The sequence below is a fragment of the Quercus suber genome, unplaced genomic scaffold (genome assembly GCF_002906115.3).
Source record: "Quercus suber isolate HL8 unplaced genomic scaffold, Cork oak 2.0 scaffold_484, whole genome shotgun sequence".
NCBI lineage: Eukaryota > Viridiplantae > Streptophyta > Magnoliopsida > Fagales > Fagaceae > Quercus > Quercus suber.
In genome coordinates this window covers 541,270-550,748 of record NW_027069934.1, presented here as the reverse complement: position 1 = coordinate 550,748, position 9,479 = coordinate 541,270, and the positions used below count along the sequence as shown (strand labels likewise).

General features: G+C 30.8%; 1 long non-coding RNA gene across 1 annotated transcript; it reads left to right on the top strand.

Annotated features, from left to right (window-relative positions):
* Positions 1 to 719: 719 nt before the first annotated feature.
* LOC136063077 (uncharacterized) lies at positions 720 to 6,766 on the top strand. The gene is made up of 4 exons (XR_010624780.1): positions 720 to 950; positions 1,137 to 1,316; positions 2,533 to 2,626; positions 6,414 to 6,766. It is a non-coding gene; the product is annotated as an uncharacterized LOC136063077 (long non-coding RNA).
* The last annotated feature ends 2,713 nt before the right edge of the window (positions 6,767 to 9,479 follow it).

Here is a 9,479-nt window from a genome sequence, read left to right as displayed (position 1 = left end):
GAAGATAAACGTAGAGAGAGAGAGTCAGACATCAAATTTTGTTGGGTTTAGAGATAGATTTAGAATGTAATAAATGAGGGTAATTAATGAAATTCTAATAAAAATATTTGTAATAATGAAGATCTTTTTTTTACCGTTGAATCTACTTAAATCCAATGGTTTAAAAAATGTGTAACTTGAACCTATCTCATATATATAATAGCAGAAGCGGACAGAAAGTTGATTCCTACAATTAAGGAGGTGCTGACACATAGGATAACTGCCTATCTAAAATTTAGACATGTTTAACTTTAAAAAGCAATACATTATATTGTTTTACAAGGATAACACCGTTTGACTGCTTTTTTGGTATATTAAAAAAAAAGGGTTAAAATAAAATATAAAAAAAAAACGTTGCATCTAAGAAAACCCAAGTGATCTCTTTTCAATAGACTTCGCTTAACATTTTCTCTCTCTAAAAGAAAATGCCTAGCGATATTGCGACATAGAGAAAGGGAAGAAGGAAAAAAAAAAAAAAAAAAACTTGCAATGCAGTGGAGATTCGTACAGCCAGCCATCGACATCCCCTGCTAGCCTTAAACCACCACAACTAGCACCCATCAATCAAACGTCCCAGAGGTATTGAGATGCGGAGATAGAGATCAGCTGTTAGGGTCGCCACCCATATGTCCTGTTTTTAATTTTGGAAAGTGGGGTTTTTAATAGGGAGATTCATTTGGGCATTATTTATGATTCGGGTATTTTGGTTTGATTAGTTATGATTTAGGTTTTTTGGTTAGGAGTAGTTTTGTTTAATTTATGTAAATAGACGGGTTAGATTTGGTTTAATCTCTTACCCTATTATCTTCTTTAGGTTTGCTGTCAATTTAGGGATTTGAGATACAGAGATAGAGATCAGCACAACTCCGTGACCAACATAATCGGAACTAAACACAGAGCGATGATGAGAGGTGAAAGAGCAAAAGACATGATAGAGCAAACCTACTTCTATTTTTTTCTTTTTATTTTTCAAATTTGTATATTCCTTTTGTTCATGCTATTGTTTTCTTCTTTCTTCTTATAAAAATTTCATCCAATGAATTCTATTTGGTTTTTCTTTTCTTCCTTGCTTTTTTCCTGCAACCCTTCTTTGGCAGATGTTATTGTTGAAAGGAAGAGCTGCAGTCCCTAAGGGTTGTTGAAATTAAACACCGTCTCAATATCAAACAGAAAAAATTAATTTGAGGCTGTTAAAATAGTGACTTGGAAATTTGAGACTGTAAAACAGAGAGAAATATGAGCCTTCGTACATCGTCAGACTGCCGAATTTGTTTCTGGTAAAGTTTTTTATTTTAATCTTTTAAATTTGAGCGTTATTAGTGATTTAGATTGAATTTTCCATTGTCTGGTTGTGTTTAATCTTTATCATTTCTATCTTAGTTGCACTAGAGTATAGAGTTTACCATCATTTTTCCTGCCATAATTTTTCAGGTTATAGAACTCTTTATATAGTCGATTTTCTTGGTGCTTTTGGTTTACTTCGTGGATATTGTATTTTCAGTTTTAATTGAACTCTCTTTGGTAATGACTCTATTTACTCCATTATATTTTCTAGTTTGGAATGGCTAAAGCATATGGTTTAAATTTGTTAGGATTAAACACTGATATTATCTGTGTTCAAATTAACTCTCTCTTTACAAAAATTATTGGAATTCTTCTATCTCTATAATATTATTGGAATTATATTCACTTGAGTATTTAAATCATTTATATTGAGCAAAACATTAAATAGTTTACAACTAAACCTATGAACTCTTTAGTCTCTGCTTATAAGTCAGACTTAGAAGGCTCATATAATGTTTTTATGTAGTGAAATTCTTTAGTAAACTTTCCTTCTTCTATTGTAAGCTTTTGGTGAGCCTGAACTACAATCCATTTAAGGTAAAATTTCAACCCCATTTTTAATCATAAAACTTGAGTTTATGTTATCTGTATTTGTTTTTAGGTCAACTTAAACCATCTTTAGTGTGTTATTCACATTAATTAATTAATTTTATTATGTATGATGAAAGAGGAATAATTATTTTTAATTTTCTTTTTAGCAATTTTATTTTACATGATCAATCAAAGAATTCATCACGTCTCCAACAAAACCAGCAATTTTGCAGTTACTTAAGCCTCTAGCAACAACACCAACATCAGTTATGCAGCAACTTAAGTTGCATTATTGCCACCAAGCAGGCTTTTTTTGTATACTAATATCTTAGACATAACAAAATGTTATTAAGCTGAATGATCTTATGTGCCCATTTCCATTCAATTTAGGAGATACTCCTGGACAAATTTATTCTTTTATTTTGTATTGTATTTAGTAGAATTTCATGGATAGTAATTGTTAATTGATATTGTGTATGTTGTATCCAATAGTGATTGTCAAAATCATATATTTGATTGGTTATGATTTAGGTTTTTTGGTAAGGAGTAGTTTTGTTTAATTTATGAAAATAGACGGGTCAGATTTGGTTTAATCTTTTACCCTATTGTCTTCTTTAGGTTTGCTGTCAATTTAGGGATTTGATATACGAAGATAGAGATCGGCGCAACTTCGTGACCAACATAATTGGAACTAATCACAGACCGACGAAAGGTACGCATCAATTTTCTGTGTTCAAATTTGAATTGAAATTCAGATGTCCATTCTCTCCTTTAGATGCTTTGTTGTGAATATTAAAACCATTTTATAGTTTATTATAGTTTATTTGAATTTGAATTAAAATATGGATGTTTATTCTCTCTCTTTCAATGTTTTGGCCTCAGATTATAATCTTTTCCAAATTGGAATTATTGTATTCTTTGATTATTTATTGCCTTCTTTGAAATAGAAATTTAGAAATAATCGGATCAAGAATGGCAGAACCCTAGAATCATGAAAGGCCATTTATAAATCAGATCAACCTCTATATATGCTGATTATTGAAAAACCAGACCGCGCTCTTCATTTAAAAGGAACATCGACAAGAGAATTGAAAGATAACACCATTTTACAGTTTATTATAGTTTGCTTGAATGCAGATTTTCTTTTTACTTATCTCATACTTCGTATTACATTTTGTTCATTTACTCTATTCCTATTTCAATTGGCTTTGATTTGCATGTTTTAGCTAGCTTCTGTCTTTACAAATTAATTCTTCAGCCAATTCTCCCTTGTACTTATTTCACATCCTTACCGCTACTTTTTTGTTATTCAAATTTGAATTAAAATCCGGATGTTTATGCTTTCTCTTTCAATGTTTTGACCTCAGATTATAATCTTTGTTTTTACTGCTTTACTAACATTATAATCTTTTCCAAATTGGAATTATTATATTCTTTTATTATTTATTGCCTTCTTTGAAATAGAAATTTAGAGACAAAACTAAACAAAGGTGCACAATGTCATTAGGGACAATCTAAGTCATTAGATGATCTGCATTCATAGGAATAGGCAGTTGGTAAAAGAAGAAAACAGCAAAATAAAACCTCTCTCTCCTTCCAATTGTTAATTTGACACCCACTCTGTTTCGCTTCTTTTCTGCAGCACCTATACCCAAGATCAACATTTTGTTACTTAATGTGTTATACTCTTTGTTTTGATGCTTTCTTCTTGATTTATTATAATCCTATTTTTTTTGGGGTGGCATCTTGGGGTTTAGCCCTTGAATATGTGTAGAAAAAAACATGTTTGTCGTTCAATAATGGTTGATTTCTTAGCATTTTATTTTTTTCAATGTTTGTAGGTTTTGGTGTTTTGGCCTACTCTGAATAAGTATATGATTCATGAAGTGTCTCATGTTCACATAATTTTTCATATGTGCGTGCATCCACCCTTTGGTGTTAGTTCTTGAGTTTTTATTGAAAATTTTGCTTCGCAACCCAATGAAGAGATAAAATGAAGGTAGTGGGCTGATTTTCTATTGATGAGTAATGGAATCTTAGGGATGTGCTTTAGCAATACAACATTTTGAATCAAAAGAAGGGGTCACATATTAGGTTTTACTTTCTCTGCTTATTATATGTGCCCATTGAGGGTCGATTCTCTTAATATGTTGTGGCTTTCTTTTAAGACTTTGTTAAATACTGTTTTCCTGCATCACTCAATCAAGAATTAAGGATTGGCTACCTTTTACCCTAATCTCTCATTTATATTTTCCAGTTTATTGAGTTCTGTTTTCTTCCATTGTTGTATCGGTTAGATTTTATTTTGTTTAGCAGATTTTTGTTAGGTTTGCACTTTTTTTCGTTTGCCTTTATGTTTTATTGATTACTATAGAGTGTAGATTTATTGATGATGTTCCTCAAAGTGAAATAATGGTTTCCCTTGAATTATTTACTGCATTTTTTAAATAGAAACAAATGGATAGATAACAAAAAATTTGCTAGATACTATTTTACTGCATTACTCAGTCAAGGTTTAAGGTTTGGCTACATTTTTCCCTAATATCCCTTTTTTTTTTTTTTTTTTCCAATTTCTTGAGTTCTGTTTTGTTTAGTTTTCTCGAACTGATTATGTTTTGTCAATAACTGCATGCTAAGGATTACTAAATCAAAGTCTTTTTTCAGTATATCTAAAGTCTTTAACTTCTCATTCCTAACTACTTAATGCTACAAAAGGTCCTCTCACTAACCATTTATTAACTTCAATAAGAGTTACTGAATTAATTTGAAAGGCCAAATTCTATTTTCATTTTTATGTAAGTGCCTATAGAGTGCAGAGTGACATGATTTGGAGGTAATAATAGATGAAGCTTTTCCTTTGTGTCCATTAAGGGTTGATTTTCTTAATAGGTCGTAGCTTTCTTTTAAGATTTTTTATGTTGGCCTATAATGATTTTTCCTAAGGGAATCTTTACCTACACACACACACACACACACACACACATATATATATATATATATTTTTTTTTTTTAAATTATCAATATATATTTTTTGCTTCAATTTTGGAGTTTGGTGGGCTTAGACGTCACCAACTATAGATTTAGATGCTCTAAAAAACACTTTTATGGTGACATGGTACATAATATTTAACAATGCTTTCACTTGGTTCTCTTTTAGAATAGTGTTTTGTTATTTCCTGTTGGCTCTTCTTTCATATATGGCTGTTAGAGACAATTTTGTGATGCCATTTCTAATCACTCATCTCTAATCACCTATGTTTTGTACTCTATGTTTTCTTAATAGCCATATTTGTAAGATGGATGGTTTAAAATCTAAATGTTTGGGGAGTACAGTTATTCTGTAATTTTTTGTAAGTAAAATTATTGGATTTTAATGTTAATTACTGAATTTTTGCAAATTGAACTGCATTTTCTCTGATCGCCTTTGTTCTTTTTCTTCTTGATATTTAATTTTACTATTATTTTTCTATTGATATATGTCTCTGATTTACTAGAATGCTTATTTTGTTTTTATTTGTTCTTTTGGGATTTCTCTAATGTAAATGACTCTACCGTTTTTGTTATCTTTGGTGCCAGAAGATTAGGCTTTGCAGAATTTGGGGCTAGGAGTTTAGTCATTGTAGATGATAACAGTTTTGAGTATGATGATATTACTGTATATAAGGGCCAATTCTATGTGATTGATACATTGGGAAACGTTTCGTGGATCGATAATTCATCATTGATAGATACTTTAATAAAGAAAGGGGGAGGGTAGAACATACCAACCAGTATATTAGAGACTATAATAGTCCCAAAGTGGTTGATTTCAAAGTGTATAAGCTGGATGAAGAGTGGGGTCGATGTCCATCCATCTTGGCTTCTCTCAAATTTGCTTTAGGCCTATGTAAGATAGTACACTTACAAAGTTTCTTTATTGTTCTGCTATTTTTGAAGAGTGATTGAAAATGTAGAACTTTGAAATCTGAAAGTGTAATGTTTTTTATACAAAGTTGATTATCTCTTAGATTTTAGTTAATATTCCACTTTATCTGCATAATTACTAGGGTTAGCTACTTTAAACTTTTATTTTAATGGTAGATAATTGCAGAAAATGTATTTTGTTGTTGTAACTTTGTTGCATTCTAAGACTTTAGGTTTAAATGTATTAGAACTTCATTTTGTAATGTTGGCAAACCATGATCAAAACGTTTAGTCTTGTTTTAGACTTGCTCAAAGTGTGTTTATGTGTAAAGTTGGGATCGAGTGTACTGCAGGATTTATTGTGTAAATCTACCTAGCTCGATCGATCGAAAATTAGACTCGATCGATCGAAGCTCGTGTAGATTGTTTTTCTGCAAAATTTATCAACTCAGCCCAAGCCTGTATGATGTGTAGGGTTTTATGTTTTACCTTAAGTATAAAAGGAAAAATCCTAGCCACGTTTTGTAGTTGTTGTTTATGCTGTGTATGTGAATCTTTTGTGAGATCTCGAGGTGTTTTCCTTCACATATACTTAGGGTTATCAAGAATCAAGATTATGTCAAGAGCTTGATGATCGATTCAGTTGCTGCATAAGAGCTTAAAGAAACACAAGTGGGAGTACTTATGGATGCTGTGAATCCAAGAAAGAAGTAGTCCGTGGACTCGGAGCTGTCACGTGGTCGTGGTAGTAAGTTTCCTACTCGAGGTAGTAATAGGATGTTAGTGGTTTAAGTCACTATTGTGTAAACTTCAATTCTTTTATAGTGGATCTGTTTTACCTTGAGAATAGCTAGGTTAAATCCTCCCTAGGTTTTTTACCAGTTTGGTTTTCCTAGGTTATCATATTGTTGTGTTATTTATTTTTCGCATTGTTCAATGATATGATTTATATGTGTTAACCTAGAACTCAATAATTTATCTAAGTTAATCACTTAGCCAAATAACTAGGTTAATCTGGTTGTGTTTAAGGGGTCTAAAAACGTACAAACTTTATGGTTGTTGGCGGGTGAATTTTCATTAATAAAACAATCAATGTAATTGCTATTAAGTTGACAGAGATTGCATGTAATTCATTTAGTAGATCATGTTTGGTTGGAGGACACCTCTTATTCTTTGAGTTTCACTAAGTAGAATACATTCAAAGATTGTGTGTGCAACAGCCAACGTGGCATGACCACAAAGTTGAAGCTGCAAAGGGGTATCAAAGATTTGATTGATTTACAGATACTTTTTTTTATTGAGAAAGTGATTTATATATAGATACTTTATTAGTCATTATGAAAATGAAATAATGCTTAAAAATTTGCTAAAAATTCTACTGCACCAATAAAATATGGACATCTAATGATGGTTAAAGACCATTTTGAAATCTGCCTGTCAACGATCATATGGAATTTTCAACTTAGTGCTATTTTGCCCATGTTTTTAACATGTGAAAGCAATCAGTTGGATGGTGTGGAATGGTAAATGTGGGTACTAGTAGAGAGAATATGATATTTTGTGAGTGTGTATATATATATATATATATATATGGGTTGTGGAAAATTGTGTTCATGCTTCTACCTGCGCTTCAACTTTGTAGTTTCCATATAGATTCAAAAGATTAAATTAATAGTGTGTTGAATGAATGGTCCAAACTCCATATTTTGGGCAAATATCCAGGTTGAAGAAGGGACATAAACGTGGTATTAATTACTAATGCTTCATAAGTAATAGTAATCTTTAAAGTTTGCAAAATGAACCAATTTGATTGCCATGCCAATTTAGACACTAATGTGTAATGAGTTTTGATAGTTTAAGACTTACTAATTTATTAAACCGGGATAAGGAGGGTACAATGCTGTCATAAAATAAAAAAATTCAAGTTTTTGTCAAGAATTATATTACTTTCAACTTTAAGCTTTTTAACTTATTTCCTTACATTCTCATAAAATCCCAAGATTTTTTAGATATAAATATATTACTGCCTTTTTTCAAAAAAGAAAAAAAAAAAATTTAAAAAAATACGAAGATAATACATATAAGAGAGATAGAGAGAGAGAAATCTTAAGATTTAAAAAATATTAAACCCATGATGATAAATTAGTTTTAAATTCTGATTTTGGTTTTGACATTTTGAGTGCTATTTTAAAATTTTTAATTTAAATTTTTATAATTTCTAATACATTGGTGTGTTACATTGGTGTTTTAATATTTGATAACAGTACGATGCTTAAGAGGTTTCAACACGAGGATGAGTTTAGGCTTGGCATTTTGTATAGAGATGTAGATTGAATTAGATCTAATACAACTGATTCTGTTACAATGAGAGAATACTATGCATATCGATTGTGTTTGTAACCAGATTTCAACATTGCGTATCGATTGTGTTCGTAACCGGATTTCAACATGCATATTTTAGAATGTATAGTAATAATAAACAAACAGATTGATAACTAATGTATGTTACACATTTTGCAACCAATTTTTTCTTTACAAATTGATTTTATTAACCAAATTTCTCTTCTACTTATTTCATACTTCAATAACTATATTCTCTCGAACCCATAACATTTTTAATTAACATTTTCTCTAGATCATGTGTTGATGCTAAGTTATGTCTGTCTTTTAGAAGAACACCTACACATTAACATCATTATTTGAACAACTAACCATCAACCCCCTTCTCTATTTTACCATGACATTAAGTATAATATATTAAATTGATTGTTTTCTAATTCACTATTTTACCATTTATTTATTTTATGGACCTGTGATCCATTATTCCTGCCGCTTGGGCTTAATAGTTTTATTCTATGCTTGCCACTTCTATTTGCTGCCTGCATTGCTGGGTTGGGCCTCCTTCCTTCTATTTGTGTTTTACAAAAATGACCCTCAACACTCTCTTCTATCTCTTGAAAATGAACATGCTCAAACATTCTAAAATAGGCTTAATCCACAAGACAGTGGCAAAGCTATATACACAGTGCAAATCCATGAAAGACAAAGATACAATTCACAATGATAAAAATTTTAATTTATTAATAAAGTCATTTTTATTTGATTTTGTCAACAATAAAAACTATATCTTTACGTCAAGAGTCTTGTATGAGTTGTATCTCGATTAAAATCTCCTAATATTTCTAACAGCGATATTCAAAGTTCACATTCCCCCTCTTTCCAAGCACCAACTATGGAATTTAAAAAAAAAAAAAAAGTTATATCTTCACTTAATTTGCACTATATGTATTTTGGGTGGAGTTTAGGGTATAACCCTCGTGCAAATATGATTATTCTTTTAGTGCTATTTTTTTTTTTCTTGTTTTTTTATAATTCAATTGTTGGGAGGATTGATCCGTAACTGTTTCTATTGAAAACATCAAGAGGTATAAGTTGAAATCCAGATAAAAAATCTTGTAATTGTTATTAGATACTCTTAAATATTTTGTTAAAAACTTTGCAGGGACAGAGAACAGTGAACTCCGTAAGTATGTATTATTTAAGCAGTATCTTCGTGACGGTAATTGGGCCAGAGCAAATCAGTTCATTACTTCCAATCCGGGGGCAGAGAGTGCAATAATTTCAAATACAAGTACGGCTTTACACATTGCTATCATTGCTGG